The sequence below is a fragment of the Eleutherodactylus coqui genome, chromosome 4, assembly GCF_035609145.1.
Source record: "Eleutherodactylus coqui strain aEleCoq1 chromosome 4, aEleCoq1.hap1, whole genome shotgun sequence".
Lineage (NCBI taxonomy): Eukaryota > Metazoa > Chordata > Amphibia > Anura > Eleutherodactylidae > Eleutherodactylus > Eleutherodactylus coqui.
In genome coordinates, this window is record NC_089840.1 from 115,510,891 (window position 1) to 115,531,741 (window position 20,851).

At 48.1% G+C, this 20,851-nt stretch overlaps 1 protein-coding gene across 2 annotated transcripts in view; it reads left to right on the plus strand.

Moving 5' to 3' along the window:
* The first annotated feature begins 3,532 nt into the window (after nt 1-3,532).
* LOC136625652 (mitochondrial glutamate carrier 1-like) overlaps nt 3,533-20,851 on the plus strand; it is a 29,836-nt gene continuing 12,517 nt past the window's right edge. The window contains exon 1 of one of the 2 annotated variants that reach the window (XM_066600026.1): nt 3,533-3,651. The gene's annotated coding sequence lies outside the window, so the exon portion shown is untranslated. Of the gene's footprint in view, nt 3,652-6,155; nt 6,214-20,851 lie in introns of those variants that run through there. The other variant, XM_066600027.1, reaches the window with a different exon arrangement.

A 20,851-nucleotide genomic window follows, 5' to 3' on the forward strand; every position in this document is an offset into this window, starting at 1 on the left:
ATCGCCATTATCAAATGGTATAAAAAGGTAGCAATCTATTTTAGGGCGGTCTTACACGACCGGATAGGAATTGCGAATTCCGTGAGCGTTTGATCCACGGTAATTCGCAGATCAATTCCGCTCACTTTAGCGGGCCAGAATTACATAATCTACTCGCAGAAAACAACGCAGCATGTTCTATTTTACCGCGAATATCCACGACATAGAGCCCATTGAGCTCTATGGTTGCGGATATACCCGCAGCCAATATGCAATTACATTGTGTACGGGCTACGGGTATCAGTGTCATCGCTAACGACGGCGTAGGAAAAATAAATAAACAAACAAAAAAGGTGTACTGCGCATGACCGCTTGCATGAGTACACAGTTATGCGCAGTACATTACGCGTCCATATGCACGGCCACGGCCGGGCTCACAGCTGGGATCTGCTGCAGGCAATGCCAAAAAACGGCAAGGGGGATTCTTTTTAGGGAGTCAATTTTTTTTCTGTACAAGTATGCAATGGGGCCTAAAATTTATACAGTTGTTCCCTGAAATCCAATCCCTCCATTATAGGCCTAACCATATGTCCTGTTAAGTAGATTGAGGCTACAACGGGGGTATTGCTGAACACAGAACTAGCGCTATAAATTTTGGGGTGTGTCTCCTCAGTTTTTCCTGCTTGAAACAAAGAAAAGTGTCATGAAAGTGACATTTGTGAAGAAAAATACATTTTATTTATTTTTCATGTTTTATAATAATTTTTGCAAAACACTGTGGGATCAGAATGCTCAGTACACACTTAGATAAAAGAGCTAAGAGGTCTAGATTACGAAATGGGGTCACTTATGGGGGCAGTCTATCGTTTTGACACCTTGATGGCTCTACAATTGAGCAATTGGGCCTGGAATTTATTCAGTTATGCCCTGAAAACCAAAGGGTGTTCCCTCCATTATAGGCCTAGCCATGTGTCCAGTAAGCAGATTGGGGCTACAATGGGTATGTCTCTGAACACGGGACAAAGCGGAGGATCAATTTTGGAGTGCAAGTCTTCATTCATATGTGTGCTGTACAAAAAAAAACAGTTTGTAAAATGGCACAATTGCCAAAAAACAAAAATCATAATTCTTTTTCCTTCTGCTTTGCTTAGATTCATTCAAAAACTGTGGTCACAATATGCAGTACAACCCCTGATGAATTTGTTAGGGGGTCCACGATGCTATCTCATTGCTTTCAATGGGGCAGGCGCCTCCAGAAAGCCCCGCCTCCAGAAAGCGCTTGTCTCATTGGCTGAGCGCTGTGACCAATCAGAGACAGCGCCCACCCATCATTGAGTTGCCTGTGCTTGGTCACGGCGCTCAGCCAATCACAGGCAGCGCTCAGCCATTCATTGAATTCAGATTGGTCTGCCACATCTAATGCAATGATCTGGAGAGGTGTTATTGAAAAAACTGCGGACATCCAGACAATGTGGGGAAGCACCATCTTTCTGGAAGAGGTTAGGTTGCAGATCGGCTACCTGAGTATATAGGAACAGTTCTAACATGTCCGGGTACACGGAGCCAGTCACTGTACATTCATGTAAATAAAAAGAGCTGATCATCCCATCCTTCATTACACCACACCGAACAGTCAATTTTGGGCTAGCTGAGCCCGCACCATCCTGCAGCGAGAGCTGGGTGTGACTGATAACCAGCCACCCACTCCAACAGCGGGGATGCATAATAACAGCGATCCCTGCTGTTAACCTCTTACATGCCACAATCAATGTAAGTTGTAGTATATTAAGAGCTCACAGGGGGAGCGTGCTAGCTCTGTGATGTCTTTCGGCCCTCCATAATGTATTCGCAGAGGGCCGATGGATTGCCATGACAACTGGATACCAGACACTGGTGTCTGAGCCTGCCAAGGTTTATGATCGCTATGGTAAGCGATACTGCAATGCATTATCATAGCTATTATAGTTCCAGTCCCCGAGGAGACATAAAAATATGTGAAAAAATGAAAATAGTGTAAAAAAAAAACAACTTGTAAAACATAAAAAAGTTTTTTAAAAATCGCACATACTTGGTATTACCGTATCAATAACACAATAAAATGAACACGCGATTGTGAGGGCACTTTCATGCAAATGTGGTTTTCTTTTGTTATGCGGACTCAAAATAGGACAAGATGAAACCACGGATAATGAGGATTCTCACCCGTTAATTGTACGGCCGAGAAAAGGTAGGACTTTCTTGCGTTTTTCTTTTTTTCAAACTCCTGCGCCATAGTGTGGAGTCCGAGCGGCTGAAGAAAGACCGCAGCTGTGCCCCGCAGTGCCGAGTGTAGCTGCGTCTGACCCTGCGGCCCATAATCTAAGTTATGGTGCTTATAGTTTAGATGATGGGGAGTCCGGGAGCCGGATGTTATATCCACCGGGTTCCCTGTTCCGGCTTTGTCATCATTTGTCTCATTTTGAAAATGGAAATAAAACACGACGGAATCAAAAAGAAACAATTACGTTTTTTTTTAACCGATTGAAATAAATGGGGGAAAATGGAAATATTAAATTCAGCCTGATTTCCGTTCCTTGGTTCCAGATATTTAATCAAAAACACTTTGCGTCGTCGTGAAAATCAAATATTGTCAAGTTTCTCACCTTGATATATCACGCTCGCCCGTGTGAACGAAGCGATAAAAGGTTGGCATGAGTGCGCGATCACAAAGTTCTGTCGCGCAGCCTGTTTATACGGCCAGACCAATCCCTTGTGTGTCATTCAGCCGCTGCCATGCTCCGTACCAATCAATGTGAACGACTAAACGATCGCTGTTCGGCCGCTGTACACCAACCGTTTTGGATTGCAGAATTCGCAATCGTCACCCGCACGGCTGATCTGCGGCATTTTCGCACCCATCAGCAAGGATAGAACATTTGCATGTATACTCACACGAGCGGACAGCAATTGCGGTTTCAGCTCGCAGAAAAATAAAATCGCAGCATGTACTGTCCGACCCGCGGCCCTTCCGCAATTGAAATTGCAGAAAGGTCGCGGATTCTGCATCATCGCCTAGCAACAGCACAGTAAAAGCAGCAATTTATGAAAAATATATTCACTGCGCATATCCGGACAATCCGCAATACGGCTGGGCACAGGGCTGGATTAAGCTGCGCGCTCCTGTATGCGGCATCCAGCCCGTTTGTGAGCAGCCGACCCTGACGTGCAGCGCCGTGTGAAGTTATCTGCGGAAAACGAGCGACGAGCTATAAGCACATTCTTTTTCGACGTTCAATTGTTGGTCGATTATCGTTCAAATTCACAAAATCCAACAATTTTTGTGAACGATAATTATTTAAGCAGCCGTGACTGAGCGGCTGCTGTGTGAGGAGACCCGACAGACCAGCGCGCCCCGCCGCCACCTCAGCTCAGGCAGCCGCCACCACACGGTTTGAATTCCGTACCCTGAGGGGGCGTGGCTACAGGAGCTAACACAGGTTTGTTGATTGGCTCCAACGCACGTCACTTCTAGATTCTGAAGCGGCTGATTGGCTGTCGGCTCCTGAACCCGCCCCCCGGTTGTGAGGAGTTCTAGAATCCTCTATTTTCTGTCTTTCTTGTCAGCTCTGTGAGCGGCGCTGACGCTTCGTCCCGTGTGACCCGTCAGAGGAGGCCGTGTGGTGGCTGCGGAGGGTGAGTGTTCTGGACCCTCACGTGTCCGTGCTTCTCTCATGGCTCCCCTCTCCATCCTGTAGTCTTATATCTCCCATATAGACCAGACTTTTCTTACAACATCCCAGCTTTTCCCACACAGCTGCAGCCATGAGCCTTAATGGTGACTTAAAGGGTTCTCTGACGACCTCTAGAATCAGGGGAACGAATGGTATAGAAAGAAATAAAACAAAATCCTCCCCTCCCCCGTGCGCTGCTCCCCCACTGTCACCCTGCTCTTCTATTCACTTCAGCTGCAGCGGTCCTATAGTTTGTTTACCCACATGACCGCTGCAGCCAATAGGAGAGCGGACAGCGATGCCTGTAAACCTCCGTTAGATGGTCATGTGACAGGTTTACGGGACATCACCAGCCTGTCAGAGGCCACGGTGCCGGATCGCCATGGCAGCAGTCCAGCGCTGCCGCGGGTGAGTGTATTGGTTTTAGGCCACCTGCACACAGCCGGGTCGGATCCCACAGCGGAATCTGACCCTGTGCCGGCCGGTGACCCCCGCAGTCTTCAGAATCTATGCTGCGGATGTGCGTACAGATTATGTTGCGCCGTCGCTAGGTGATGACGCAGATCCCGCGACCTTTCCACAATGATTGCGGGAGCGTTGCGGCGCGGACGGCTTGCATTGACTTCAGTGGCAGCCATCCGCACGGAATCGCAGCATGCTGCGATTTCTCCTCCGCAAGCGGAAAATCGCCATTGATTTCCGCTCATGTAGAGCATGCTGTTGGTGATATTTGCTGTGGAATCCAGAGGCGACCCCCGCTCAGATTCCGCAATACAAATTCGCCCATGTGCAGGCGGCCTTATATAGTTTTGGACGCCTAAACTGTGCAGAATCCATAACTTGGAAACCCCTTAGTGAAACGACCTATTTAGGCCCAAAGGACGCAATGGGCTTTATGGGAGTTTTTATCTCCATTTTTCGCGGTGGGATCCAGGGAGCGGGTGAGTATAAAAACTAAAAAAAATAGCTCACCTGGTTCCCCGTCACCTCCCCTACTAACAGCACCGTAACTTAGTAGGGACAGACGGGTTCCTTTTAAGGAGTTGTATATGGGCTATGCAGAGTGTTCCCTGGGAGAAGGGTATGCAAATAGGGGATGGAGAAGTACCTCCACCGGGCCACATTGACTTATAGGGGACTCGCCTAGGTGGCCTGCGGTGGAACCTTTCCATCCCCTACTTACACAATTCCTTCTGGGAGAGTTAGGCCTCCCTCACAGAGCAGTACTGCAAGCGCCGCCACTTTACTTTAGTTTTCGGCCGCAGACAGCAGGGTTTAGCATAACTCATGATTGATAAGGTGCGCTAAATGCAAAAATAGAACACGCTGCTTAAAAATGGCAGCGCTGGAAAGCGCCGCGATCAAGCGGATCTCTGGCACCATTGAAAACAATAGGAGCGTTATACCGTGATTATTGCGGCGCTGAGAACGCCGCGCTAATCGTGGTAAAAAGCGCCTGTGTGAGGGAGGCCTTTAATTGCAAACAGCGAGAAAACGCATTGCAGTGTGATTCCTGCTCCCCTACATTTATAACCATTTATGTATAATCTGTAGTCCATGATCAGGTGTCTGGAGCAACGGCTAAGGGTGGTTCCACATCTGCGTCAGAACCTCCGTCCGAAGGGGCCGTTACAGATCCGGCTGAAACTGCCGGAAGAAAAAGCGCAGCATATAGCGCTTTTTCTTCTGTCCAAAAGTTCTGCGGAAAGCAGACGGACTCCATTATAGTCAATCGGGTCCAGCCGCAGTTCCGTTCTGTCCAGAGATGGAGCCGTGGAGGTTCCCCTTTCCTATCCCCAAAACGGAGCAGGAAAGTGGAATCCCCAACGCAGATGTAACAGCAGCCTAAGAGCTCCTTCCCACGAACGAATTTCCGCCGCGAACCGCTGCGTTGCCCGCAGCTATTAGGTTCTATTGAACCTAATAGCTCAATGCTCACGCTGCGGAATTCCACTGCAGAATTCCGCACCGTGAATTCACCCGTCCTCACCCGCGGCATGCTCTATTTGCCGCGGGTGTACGCGTGGACGGCTTCCATTGCAGTCAATGGAAGCCCGTCCGTCACACTATCTTCCGCTGTAGCACAGCAGGAGATAGCGTAAATCCGCTTCCCCGCCTACCGCCGTGGCCGGCGTGTCGTGACGTGGCCGGTATGTCACATGACGCTGTGGCGCGTCATGCGGGAGCGAGGATGCCGGATCTGCAGGTAAGTTTGGGGGTCTCTGGGGGGAGCCCGTCACGGCCACGACTGGACTTGGACTGCCGAATCCGCGATCCTCACCTGCGCAAACGATCCGTGGCATTCCACATCCATTAACAAAAATAGAACATTGACATGTCTGCTCATTTGAGTGGACAGCAATTGCGATTTTCGCTTGTGGAACCAAAATCGCAGCATGTTCTATTTTTGCGCAAATTCCACGCAGACAGCTACCATTGAAGTCAATGGAAGCCTAGCGACGGCGTGGGAAAATAAAAGATTTGATGCCTGGCCGGCGTGCCGTCCGGATCATCCGCAATACAGGTACGTGCGGATGCCAGCCAGGCACAGGGTCGGAGTCCGCTGCGGGCTCCTGCATGCAGAATCCGACCCAGTCATCTGCAGGCGGCCTAAAGAAACTGGTAGATGTGTTAATATCCAGCACTTCTGGGATGTAATATATCTATATAAACATAAGGGATATATATTGCAAAAGAACGTAGTTCAATGTAAACCCTCAAATATTGCATTGTATTACATGTTGTAGTATTTATACCGCTGAAGCAGCCCCCTATTTGGTAGCGACCGGCGGATCCTGTAATTGAAGTCAATGTGAGACCCGAGCATTTTTGTATTTGACCCGCCGAGCTTTTTTTTTTCCCTTCTCCCTCTCCCGCAGCAAGCCACATACTGCTGTGGACATGCGGACGTTGGCACGTCACAGCAGGAAGTGGTAATGCGGTGAGGAGTGAAAACAGGGAGGGGTCGAACTCGGCGTGGTATTCGCTCGAGTAACGAGCACCATCGAGTATGCTAATACTCGGACGAGCATGTTCGCTCAACTCTAATCTTGTCGCCTGCTTACAAGCTGTGATCTCGCTATTGATCGAGGCATGGAAGGGGGGGGGGGGGGGGGAATTATCGAGACCAGAGGTTTCTCCGCTTCCCACCGTTAAAGCAGGATCCTGGGCATCAGTAGAGAGCCACGCTCCTGCTGCCAGGTTAAACTGGTAATGCTGTAAAAAGGAAATATGTGCACATTTAACGCCCCTTAGTGGCCGCTGTAAAAGGCACATGGGCGCTCAGTAAGGGTTAAAGGGGTATTTTCATAGCCGAGTCAAAATACCCTGGCTGGTCACTAGAGACCTAGCCAAGTTGGCTATGTCATGCTAGGCTAACTTCATACTGGCGAGCACAGTATGGGGCCGTGAACCTCGCCCCCATATCACGCTCCCCGTCCATGTAAATTCCCAGAGGATGCGAGGTCTTTTTATGTCAAAACAGGCTGGCATCACTTTGCGGATGAACTGACCCTCGCGGTGGAGATTTGCAGAGTTTCTCCCATTGCTTTCAGTGGGAGACCTAGCACATGGTGTAATGTTGCCATCGGCCCCATTGAAAACAATAGGGCTGCGATGCGAGAGCACGCACAAGACAGAACATGTTTCCTGCAAAGCATCGCATCACGGTGCCATGTGGGAGGACATCACTTTCTCGCCCGTGTGAAGCCTGCCTCCCTCTCATGGAAATGAATGGCAGTTATGGAAACGGCATAGGATAGTCTAACGGCTTTTTTTCCGTAATGCTGACCACTACTTGCTGTGACTTACAGTTGATACAAGGGACTGGGCGGCCATTCTGGAGGTAGGTGAGGTGGCACCTGCATCTATCGGACTTCTGTGGCATTTCCTGTGTGTATACCATCTCAGATGAGAATACCCCTTTAAATCACAGGCGGAAAACTATGATGGAAGAGACTTATTCCTCTCAGCTGCGGAGGTCATGCAGATCTTTGTATCTATATGATTTTACATGACAAATAATCCCATGTTTCCCGAGGCAGCTAATAAGTGTCTGACTGCAGCATGAGTTGGCAGGTGCTGAGTCACGGGCCTGATGGGCGCTGTCACCTGCCATGGCGATGGCCGCCTTCACAGAGGGATGTAACGTTACACGAACATAAGCCTTGAATGAATAGATTAAAAGCTATCTGGCACAGCAAACTGCACATGTGATCTTCTGGTGTACGTGGATATGTGTGTAAGTGCATTGCTCTGGGGGATATCCTATTGCTATAGAATAGGCCTTCTGAAGAGCGCTGACTGGTGGTGGGGGGCTGTAACTGCTGTTGGCACCTGAACCACTGCAACTGCGCAGCTTGTTTTTTGTATGCAGTTGTAAATTGCTATAGATCCAGTACCCCTAGAGCGAAGAAATGGATGCGGTATGCCATAACATTGTGCAGCTATTTAGTGTGAACTGGTTTTTTTGTCACATTATTTTTATTCAGTTTTACATAATTTTACAGTATGTTGATTATAATGAAGTCGCCTCTTAAAGGGAATCTGTCACCTACTTTTAGCCCTATATGCTAAGGTTATAGGCTAAAAGTAGGTGATCTGCTGAGTCCGGGATGTGTTATACATCAATTACTTCAGAACTATAAGCTACGTTTATGGGCTAAAGGTAGGGGACCTGCTGACTCCGGGGCCGTAAGTGTTAAACTTGCCTCCCCGTCCCATTGTTTCCCTGGTGTCAGCAATGGAAGCTTCCGCTCAGTGCATTTAGCAGAGCTGCTAAGTGGCCTAGTCTGTTCTAATTTTATAATGGATGGACTACTTGGCAGCGCTGCTCAATGCACTGAGCAGCGGCTTCCAGCGCCGACATTGGGGTAACGACTGGGGAGGTAAGTTTAACACTTACAGCCCCAGCTTAGCTTCTAGTTCTAAAAGTAATTAACAGTTTCTTTAACTTCTTTTCGTGGTTAAAATCCTTTTATTTCCTATCAACAAGATAGCGGATAACTTGCTGGTTGATAACAACTGGGACTCCCACAGATTTGGAGGATAGGGCTTCAAAGAGTCCCCAAATGAATGAGAAAGCTGAGTTCAAGCATTCATCAATCTCCATTAATCCTATTGGAATGAATGGAGATTCCCATTGAATGAAGAGCATATGTGTAACCACTGTTCTGTTCATTCAGGGATGCACTGGATACGAGTTCTTGGGATTGGTGGGTCCCTGTGCTTGGTCAGCAATTTTTTATTCATACTGTAGAATGAAGGGGCACCATCACACTTAAAGGCCACCCTCACACAGGCGTTTGCAGTAAACGCAGCGTTTTTCAGAGCTGTGTTTACTGCGATTTCAGCAGCGCTGGCATGCGTTATGCCAGCGTTTTGGCTGAGCTTTTAGCGCGGCTGATAACGCAACCAAGGGAGCTGAAAAAAAATCAAATAAAATACTCGTCTAGTAAGCGCCGTCCCTGAAGGCTTCCAAGCACTTGTCTGGTAACGGAGTTTCAAGACCACACCTTCAGCAAGAGATTGCTCTGATTGGCTGAGCCACAAGCCATTCATTCATTCATTGAATGGCTGTGATTGGTGCATCCAGCGCTGGCTGTAATTGGTGCTGGATTAGCCAATCAGAGCAATCTCTTGCTGGAGGTGGGGTCTAAAACTAGCAAAAGATCCTCTGACAAGTACCCGGAGCCTTGGAAAGCAGCACCAGTGACCCAGACGGCGCCAGCATCGATGAGTATAACTTTTTTTTGGTAGTGCAGTTAGCGCTGCCCAAAGCACGGCACCAAGTTGTGCCACACTTCCATCAGCACTGCTAACGCTGCCCATTCATTTCAATGGGCGATGCTGAGCTGAAAACGGCCAAAGATAGAACATGCAGTGTTGAAGACGCTGCGTTTTGACGCTTCTGTAAACAGCACAATTGAAATGAAGGGGAGCCTTGTACAGCGTTTAGCGCAGCGCTAAGCTCTTTAACTGTGTGAGGGAGGCCAAAATCTTTTCCACTTTATTATTCCTATTCTCCACTTATTCAAATAGCACATTTTTTCCATTTCTGTGCCATTTTGGCTGCTCGGAGTATAACGCTGTGGCTTTACCTAGGTCAGCATGTTGAGCCGGCTGATTTGCTCTAAAGCGGTATTTGAATCTCCGACATTTATTGCAAGTGGATACGCCATAAATGTCTGGGATGGGCAGGATTTTACGGTTCCTTTCTAGCATGTATTTCTGGCCAAATAAAGTGAGATTCTGTTTTTTACCTTAAAGGGGTTGTCTCTTTTTATAGCAGTTTTTATTTAGTTACAGAATAGGAAATCGTACAACTTTTTAAATGCATGTATTCAAAATTCTGCTGCAGTGGCCCTTATCTGCACAGCCGAATAGTTATAGTCCATTAATTAATTAAACTGTCCATAGTAATGGCCGTCAGTCATGTGACCTACCAAATATTATGTGACCCCCCCCCCCCCGTAGTGTTCAACTCTCACTGATCAGTTATCTAATAGATGAATGGCCGATTACTGAGGAGCAGAACTCTCAGAGTATTACTACCTTCAGTGTCATCGTGTCTGGACAGAAGCAGCTCTTATATTCTCCATGGTGTGAATCTTTTTTTTTTTTTAGTTGACTTTCTTAAACATAGGAACTCTATATGGAAAAAGGTTTTTTTTTTTTTTTGTTTTTTTTTTAAGCAAAAAAATCTTATTAACAGCTGTTAAAGAAACCTGACACAACTGTCTCCGGGTTATTTGCGCATGTTTTTGTTAATAAAGTCAAATGGAAAAGAAAATCACCACACAGAGAAGACGGAGAAGAATCTAAGAGCTGCTTCTCCCCAGACATGATGACGCTGCAGGTAGGAATACTGTGGCACATTTACAAACTGTTTTACGCAGTTTTGGCATTTAAAAAAAGTAAATTATTTTGCAGGTCACTATTTGCACAAAAATTTGAGACTTTGTAACCTTTCGTGAAGGCCCCACCACGTTTTTGAAAAATGGAGGGAGCATGTCCGCCCGGACTGTCAAGATTTATTTATAATTTACGCCAGAAACTAGCATTATTCAAACTAGAAATGTATACAAAGTTGGTCCTGGCATACCTTTCTCCAAAGGCATACAACGGAGCCGAGGATGCACTCAATACATGAAGAGGTTTGCAGTTGTAGAGCTAAAATCAAGACTGGAACGGGGAGAAGGAAAATCGTGTTTTGTTTTTTTTATTTAGTTTTTTTTTTTTATTGTTACTCATTTTTATAGTTTGTCCCTTTTTATGATTCACAACAGGTTTTCACTTGAAGTGCAATAAGAAATCTGATCAAAACCTGCACATGTATGGTCACTTTGTTATATAGTCACTTGTGACAGATTTACAACCCCAATTCCCAAAAAGTTGGGATTCTGTGTAAAATATAAATAAGTGTAAATTAAAAAAGAATACAATGATTTACAAATCTCATATAACCATATTTTATTCACAATAGAACAGAGAACACATGTTAGAAAGTGAGTGAGACACTTTTCAATTTTTATTTAAAAAGAATGAAGACTTAAGTTGGACAGGGGTCTGCTTCTTTTTACAACAGTCTGTTAACGTCTTGGAAGCGAGGAGACAATTGCTGGAGTTCTGGGAGAGGAATGTCGTCCTGTTCTTGTCTGATGTAGGATTCTATCTGCTCCACAGACCTGGGTCGTCTTTGCTGGAATTTTCATTTCATAACGCGCCAAATTCTTTCCATGGTGAAGGGTCTGGACTGCAGGCAGGACAGTTCAGCATTCGGACTCCTCTTCTGTGATGGATATAGTATGTGGTTTAGCCCTGTCTTGCTGAAATATCAAGGCGTTATGTTTGGATGGGAGTATATGTTCTAAAACCTCTGTATACTGCTCCACATTGGTAGTGCCTTTCATGATTTGTAAGCATTCAATGCTGTAGGTATTAATGCAATCCCATACCATCCGAGATGTAGGCTTTTGAACGGTGTGCTGAAAACAAGCTGCATGGTCCCTTTCCTCTTGAGTCTGCAGGACACAGCATCCATGGTTTCCAAAAAGAATCTCAAATTTTGATTAATTTGACTATACAACAGTTTTCTATTTTACCTCAGCCCTTTTTAAATTAGTTTTGGCCCAAGGAAGACGCTGGCGCCTCTGGATTGTGTTGATATATGGCTTCTATTTTGTATAATATAGCTTTAACTTGCATTTGTGGATTGCACTGGAACTGTGTTCAGACATTGATTTCTGGAAGTCTTCTTGAGCCCATGCAGTGACTTGCATTACAGAATCATGTCTGTATTTAATGCACTGCCACTAGAGCGAGCGTACTCGTCCGAGCATGATACTCGTTCGAGTATTAGGGTGTTTGAGATGCTCGTTACTCGAGACGAGCACCACGCAATGTTCGAGTTACTTTCACTTTCACCTCTGAGACATTAGCGCGCTTTTCTGGCCAATAGAAAGACAGGGAAGGCATTGCAACTTCCCCCTGCGACGTTCAAGCCCTATACCACCCCCCTGCAGTGAGTGGCTGGGGAGATCAGATGACACCCGAGTATTAAAATCTGCGCCGCCCGCGGCTCGCCACAGATGCATTCTGACATAGATCAGGGAAAGTGCTGCTGATGCCATAGGGAGAGAGTTAGGAGTTATTTTAGGCTTCAAGAACCCCAACGGTCCTTCTTAGGGCCACATCTGACCGTGTGCAGTACTGTTGAGGCTGCTTTTAGCAGTGTTGCACAATTATTATTTTTTTTTTGTATATCGGGCATGCAGACCATTGCGTCCTCAGTCTGCAGTCATTTTACTCAGTATAGGGACAGTACTGGTGAGGCAGGGACAGTGGGAAAGGGGAAAGAGATATACTGTCTATATAGGCAGTGGGCTTTTTAAAAAAAAATTGGGGAAAAATACTATATTTGGGCTGCCTGTGACCGTCTTCAGTGTACTGCGTGTCTGCTGGGGGTAGTAGTCCTAATTAATACGCAGCTAAGCGTTACTGCAGGATTGCGCAAAATTGTTTCCTGGCTCTGCTGTGCCCGTTACATCACCGCCGTGATAGCGCCAGAGGGAAACAGTATACATAATATACGCTGCATACAGTATCTGTCTGCTGTTTCAGCTTACCATTTAAAAAAAAGGGAAGCCAAATACTTAAGGCGTACCACTGCCCTTTGGCGACTTGAATGCTTCTGCGCTGTGAATTCCACTAGCTGAGTGATACGCACCTACGTCTCACTACAGGCGTGCACAAAATTGTTTCCTGGCTCTGCTGTGCGTTCCATAAGGGAAGTCAGCCTCCAACCACAGGCCAATAAGCGGAACATTTAATTACAGCGTTCTGTTTCGGCTCTACTCGTAATACACCATGCTGAGGGGTAGGGGTAGGCCTAGAGGATGTGGACGCGGGCGAGGACGCGGAGGCCCAAGTCAGGGTGTGGGCACAGGCCAAGCTCCTGATCCAGGTGTATCGCAGCCGACTGCTGCGGGATTAGGAGAGAGGCACGTTTCTGGCGTCCCCAGATTCATCGCACAATTAATGGGTCCACGCGGTAGACCTTTATTAGAAAATGAGCAGTGTGAGCAGGTCTTGTCGTGGATGGGAGAAAGTGCATCCAGCAATCTATCGACCACCCAGAGTTCTACGCCGTCCACTGCTGCAACTCTGAATCCTCTGGCTGCTGCTCCTCCTTCCTCCCAGCCTCCTCACTCCATTACAATGACACATTCTGAGGAGCAGTCAGACTCCCAGGAACTGTTCTCGGGCCCCTGCCCAGAATGGGCAGCAATGGCTCCTCTCCCACCGGAGGAGTTTGTCGTGACCGATGCCCAACCTTTGGAAAGTTCCCGGGGTCCGGGGGATGAGGCTGGGGACTTCCGGCAACTATCTCAAGAGCTTTCAGTGGGTGAGGAGGACGATGACGATGAGACACAGTTGTCTATCACTCAGGTAGTATTAATTGCAGTAAGTCCGAGGGAGGAGCGCACAGAGGATTCGGAGGAAGAGCAGCAGGACGATGAGGTGACTGACCCCACCTGGTTTGCTAAGCCTACTGAGCACAGGTCTTCAGAGGGGGAGGCAAGGGCAGCAGCAGGGCAGGTTGGAAGAGGCAGTGCGGTGGCCAGGGGTAGAGGCAGGACCAGACTGAATAATCCACCAACTGTTTCCCAAAGCGCACCCTCGCGCCATGCCACCCTGCAGAGGCCGAGGTGCTCAAAGGTCTGGCAGTTTTTCACTGAGAGTGCAGACGACCGACGAACTGTGGTTTGTCGCGCCAAGATCAGCCGGGGAGCCACCACCACCAGCATGCGCAGGCATATGATGGCCAAGTACCGTACAAGGTGGGACGAAGGCCGTTCACCGCCTCCGGTTTGCACCACTGCCTCCTCCTGTGCCCCAACCTGCCACTGAGATCCAACCCCTCTCTCAGGACACAGGCACGACCATCTCCCGGCCTGCACCCACACGCTCACCACCGCTGTCCTCGGCCCCATCCAGCAATGTCTGTCAGCGCAGCGTCCAGCCGTCACTAGCGCAACTGTTTGAGCGCAAGTACGCCGCCACGCACCTGCACGCTCAAGCGTTAAACGTGCACATAGCCAAATTGATCAGCCTGGAGATGCTGCCGTATAGGCTTGTGGAAACGGAGGCTTTCAAAGGTATGATGGCGGCGGCGGCCCCGCGCTACTCGGTTCCCAGTCGCCACTACTTTTCCCGATGTGCCGTCCCAGCCCTGCACTACCACATCTCCTGCAACATTGTACGTGCCCTCACCAACGCGGTTACTGGCAAGGTCCACTTAACAACAGACATGTGGACAAGCACAGGCGGGCAGGGCCACTATATCTCCCTGACGGCACATTGGGTGAATTTAGTGGAGGCTGGGACCGAGTCAGAGCCTGGGACCGCTCACGTCTTACCCACCCCCAGAAGTGCGGGCCCCAGCTCGGTGGGGGTATCTGCGGAGGTGTATGCTTCCTCCACTAAACCACCACCCTCCTCCTACGCAACCTCTGTCTCGCAATCAAGATGTGTCAGCAGCAGCACATCGCCACCAGTCGGTGTCGCGCGGGGTGGCAGCACAGCGGTGGGCAAGCGCCAGCAGGCCGTGCTAAAACTACTCAGCTTAGGAAAGAAGAGGCACACGGCCCACGAACTGCTGCAAGGTCTGACAGAGCAGACCGACCGCTGGCTTTCGCCGCTGAGCCTCCAACCGGGCATGATCGTGTGTGACAACGGCCGTAACCTGGTGGCGGCTCTGCAGCTCGGCAGCCTCACGCACGTGCCATACCTGGCCCACGTCTTTAATTTGGTGGTTCAGCGCTTCCTGAAAAGCTACCCACGCTTGTCAGACCTGCTCGGAAAGGTGCACCGGCTCAGCGCACATTTCCGCAAGTCCAAGACGCACGCTGCCACCCTGCGGACCCTGCAACATCGGTTTAATCTGCCAGTGCACCGACCACTGTGCGACGTGCCCACACGGTGGAACTCTACGCTCCACTTGTTGGCCAGGCTCTATGAGCAGCGTAGAGCTATAGTGGAATACCAACTCCAACATGGGCGGCGTAGTGGGAGTCAGCCTCCTCAGTTCTTTACAGAAGAGTGGGCCTGGTTGGCAGACATCTGCCAGGTCCTTGGAAACTTTGAGGAGTCTACCCAGATGGTGAGCGGCGATGCTGCAATCATTAGCGTCGCCATTCCTCTGCTATGCCTCTTGAGAAGTTCCCTGCAAAGCATAAAGGCAGACACTTTGGAATTGGAAACGGAGGCGGGGGAAGACAGTATGTCGCTGGATAGTCAGAGCACCCTCATGTCTATATCTCAGCGCGTTGAGGAGGAGGAGGGGGAGGAGCATGAGGAGGAGGGGGAAGAGACAGCTTGGCCCACTGCTGAGGGTACCCATGCTTGCCTGTCATCCTTTCAGCGTTTATGGCCTGAGGAGGAGGATCCTGAAAGTGATCTTCCTAGTGCGGACAGCCATGTGTTGCGTACAGGTACCCTGGCACACATGGCTGACTTCATGTTAGGATGCCTTTCTCGTGACCTTCGCGTTACACGCATTCTGGCCACTACGGATTACTGGGTGTACACACTGCTCGACCCACGGTATAAGGAGAACCTTTCCACTCTCATACCCAAAGAGGAAAGGGTTTGAGAGTGATGCTATACCACAGGACCCTGGCGGACAAACTGATGGTAAAATTCCCATCCGACAACGCTAGTGGCAGAAGGCTCAGTTCCGAGGGCCAGGTAGCAGGGGAGGCGCGGAGATCAGGCAGCATGTACAGCACAGGCAGGGGAACACTCTCCAAGGCCTTTGCCAGCTTTATGGCTCCCCAGCAAGACTGTGTCACCGCTCCCCAGTCAAGGCTGAGTCGGCGGGAGCACTGTAAAAGGATGGTTAGGGAGTACGTAGCCGATCGCACGACCATCCTCCGTGACGCCTCTGCCCCCTACAACTACTGGGTGTCGAAGCTGGACACGTGGCCTGAACTCGCGCTGTATGCCCTGGAGGTGCTTGCTTGTCCTGCGGCTAGCGTCTTGTCAGAGAGGGTGTTTAGTGTGGCTGGGGGAATCATCACGGATAAGCGTACCCGCCTGTCAACCGACAGTGCCGACAGGCTTACACTCATAAAGATGAACAAAGCATGGATTTCCCCAGACTTCTCTTCTCCACCAGCGGACAGCAGCGATACCTAAGCAATACGTAGGCTGCACGCGCGGATGAAAGCATCATTCTCTATCACCATAATAAACGGGGACCTTTTAGCTTCATCAATCTGTGTATTCTATTCATCCTCCTCCTCTTGCTCCTCCTCCTGAAACCTCACGTAATCCCGCCGAATGGGCAATTTTTCTTAGGCCCACAAGGCTCAGTCATATTACTTTTGTAAACAATGTTTATACGTTTCAATTCTCAATAAAGCGTTGAAACTTGCACCTGAACCAATTTTTATTTTAACTGTGCTGCCTACAGGCCTAGTTACAAATTAAGCCACGTTAACCAAAGCGATTAAGGGGTTTCACCCGCCCTCTTGGTTGGGCCTGGGCAATTTTTCTGAGGTACATTAGTACTGTTGGTACACCAATTTTTTTGGGCCCTCGCCTACAGTGTAATCCTAGTAATTTTTAGCCCACCTGCATTAAATCTGACGTTACCTCAGCTGTGCTGGGCACTGCAATGGGATATATTTATGTACCGCCGGTGGGTTCCAGGGAGCCACCCATGCTGTCGGTCTACACGGAGTTGTAACTGCATGTGTCCACTTCTAAAGAACCCCAGTCTGACTGGGGCATGCAGTGTGGGCTGAAGCCCACCTGCATTAAACCTGACGTTACCTCAGCTGTGCTGGGCACTGCAATGGGATACATTTATGTACAGCCGGTGGGTTCCAGGGAGCCACCCATGCTGTGGGTGCACACGGAATTCCCATTGCGGAGTTGTACCTGCCTGTGACTATTTATAAAAAACTGCGGTCTGACTGGGGCATGCAGACCCCTTGACAGAATGAATAGTGTGTAGCACATGGGTTCCCCATTGCTATGCCCACGTGTGCAGCTCCTGATAGAGGTGGCACAGGATTGGATTTCTCATTGCTTTTGTACAGCATTATGGGCTATCGCCCCGCCCCTTTTAAAGAGGGTCGCTGCCTAGCCGTGCCAACCCTCTGCAGTGTGTGCCTGCGGTTCCTCCTCATGGCAGACGCACTTATAAATAGACATGAGGCCAGCGTGTGGCATGAGGGCAGCTGAAGGCTGGGCAGGGACACTTTGGTGCGCGCTGTGGACACTGGGTCGTGGGGGGGGGGAGTTGGGCAGCATGTAACCCAGGAGAAGTGGCAGCGGAGTGTCATGCAGGCAGTGATTGTGCTTTGTTGGAGGTAGTGTGGTGCTTAGCTAAGGTATGCATTGCTAATGAGGGTTTTTCAGAAGTAAAAGTTGTTGGGAGGGGGGGCCCACTCTTGCCGCTATTGTGGCTTAATAGTGGGACCTGGGAACTTGAGATGCAGCCCAACATGTAGCCCCTCGCCTGCCCGATCAGTTGCTGTGTCGTTCCCATCACTTTCTTGAATTGCCCAGATTTTCACAAATGAAAACCTTAGTGAGCATCGGCGATATACAAAAATGCTCGGGTCGCCCATTGACTTCAATGGGGTTCGTTACTCGAAACAAACCCTCGAGCATCGTGAAAATTTTGTCTCGAGTAACGAGCACCCGAGCATTTTGGTGCTCGCTCATCTCTAACTGCCACCTAAGAGCCTGTAGCTCTCAATCATCCAGTATTGGCTTTTGGCCTTGTCCCTTGCGCACATGAGTTTCTCCATATAATCTTTTGACGGTATTATGTACTATAGGTGGTGGGGTATTCAAAGTCTTTGCAATTTTACATCGAGGGACATTTTTCTCAAATTGTTCCACAATTTTAAGACAGTTTTTCACAGATTGGTGAACCTCTGACCATCTTTGCTTCTGAGAGACTCTGCCAATCGAACATGCTTCTTGTATACACAGTCAACAGACTTAGTAGAACATTGACCCTCCAGCCTTTTGGTACCTCTGTCCCAACCTTTGTGAGATGTGTTGCTGCCATCAATTTCTAAACGAGTCAATTTTTTTAAATGCCACTTCCACCTTCTTATGTTTTTTATGTTCTATTGTGAATAAAATGTGGTTAAATGAGATGTCCAAATCAGAAATTTCTACAACAATTCCTCTTCATGTGAATATCTCTAAAAAGCCTGTGCGTTTCCTGTACAGATAGATACTGAAATGCTATTTTGTAGTTTAAAACTGTCCTAAGCAAAAAGCTTACTAGAAAAGCCTATGTACTGTATAATGCTTAATTTCTGGTCCAGTGGATGGCGATACTTGAATTGTTCTACTCCATTGTATTCATGCAGTGTTTGTGACGCTAAGCTTCGTTTAGGCTTGCATGCACTTTTCACGATCTATTCATAGTGGATTTGGCCGAAGTTCCATTCATTGACATGGTATTAGGATAGGGACACACAGGCCGTTCTCTATGATTAAACTAGCACAATCACATTAGCGATGCATATCTTATATCGATAATATATCCTAGAGATATTTTTGTGTTGGACGTTGCTAGGGCTGATATGTACAGTTTGCAGGGGAATCAAATTTTACACCACTGCAGTGGACTTGTGGGACTAGGGATAGTATGAAATCATTGATTGTGATTTAAGGCTCTTTTACACGCAACGATTATCGCTCAAAATTCGTTCACACGGCCAAAAATGAGCGCTAATCGTTACATGTAGCTGTGGGCACCGTGCACTTTTAGTTTCAACGATGACTTTAAGGTGAACTTAAAATCCATAGTTCAGCCACTGAGAGATAAAGCAAACGCCTTTATCTTTCAATAGACCACAGACTGTTCTCCCTGCGGCATGTTTATACTTTGCGAGAGAGAACAATGCAATTTGCAGTCAGCACAGGGAGAACAATGCAGCTGGGTGTGTGTTTAAACACAGGCTTGGCTCTGCAAACAACTGGAATCCCTTTTACATGCAAATGAAGATAACATGTTAATGGCCATTAGCACTTTATGCAAATAGATCACTAAATCGCTCAATCTTTCTTTGAAAGATTATCTTTGCATGTAAAAGGGCCCTAAGTCTGGTTAAGTGAGGGGTGAAAGATGGTGAGTTTGTTTTTTTCCATTTTGAGTTTTAGAAAGCGGGAGGAGGGAAGGGGAGGATGGAGCCAACAGACTCTTTAGTGTTATGGAAAGAAGAGTGGGAGCATCTGGGTCAGAGAGGTAGATTTGGGTGTCGTCAGCATAAAGGTGGTCCTTGGGAATCAATGAGTTTTCCTAGGCCAAAGGTGTAGATGGAGAAGAATGAGTCTAAGTCAGAGCTGTGCTGTGTGATTGGGACACACTAAATATATAGTCAGCGAGGTACATCCAGGAGAGGCCACATTTGTGATCCCAGCGGAGGGGAGTGTTTGTAGCAGGAAGGAATAATCGACAGAAATGGATCTCGATGGATGAATACAGAGTAACTTTTGAGGCTTTTGCAGTTAGCGGATCGTTGGCTACTTTGGTTAGGGAGCTTTCAGTAGAGCAGTGAGGTCAAAGGCTAGGTTGCAGTTGGTGAATAGAGTTGCATAAAAAGTGGGAGGAAAGTTCAATGCAAAGCAGCTATTCCAGGAGTTTTGATGCGGGAGTAGAGAGTTGGACAGTAGCTAGACAGAGAAGAAGGATTGAGGGGTGACTCTTTGAAACTGTCACTTTCTGATGCGATCTTGCATTTGGTGAAGTCCTCGGTGGAGATGAGCGATGTGGGAGAGGGGCATTGGACGACTGAGAAGAGAGTTGAACGTATGTGTTAGTTATCTGAGGTTGTGAGAGGATACAAGAGCAGTGAAGTAGTGCTGTTTGGCAGAAGTGAGTGCACATTTGAAGTTGAGGACTACCTGTAAACTATTGATGATCTATCCTTAGGCTAGGCCAGGAATAGTCGATCAGTGGGGGTCTTCTCTCTGGGATTTCGGCCTTTATCGGGCTCGTTATACTCGTGTATTAAGCTAATTTCTGCTGGACGCGAACAGCTCTGTTTCCACTGCAGGGATGGGCCTGGCTTGATATTACAGGCAAAGTTCCTATTGAAGTGAATGGAAACTTTGTATGTAATACCAAGCCTGGCCACTGCAGTAGGAACAGAGCTGTCCACTTCTGCTGAAATCAGCAGGAGCACATTGACAAAGCTCATTGGTGGGGATCCCGGGCAGCAGACCTCTGCCGATCTATTGGTGGCCTAGCATAAGGGATAGGTGATCAGCAGTTTACAACTAGATGACTCCCTTTAAATATGGGCTTCTATTACCCATGAGAGGTTGTTCTGAGCATTTTCAGACTTCGAATTTTAGAATTAGCTACTCTGCCTAGCGAGGGGACAGGGATGTTGAAATGAAAATTCAGCACGTTTACCAGAAGTTGAGACAAACTGGAGGTCTAGTTGGCTATACAGTTATAGGGTAAGGATTGCTACCCGCACTTTGTATTTAATGTAAAGGTCGGGAGTTTTGGGGGTTTTTCTTTCCTCTTAGAAAAAATCTTTTAATAATTCAGTGACCAAAGCCAGTAATTCTCTTTTCTCCTCATTCTTGTTCATGGTAAATGTTAATTCTAGTACTTT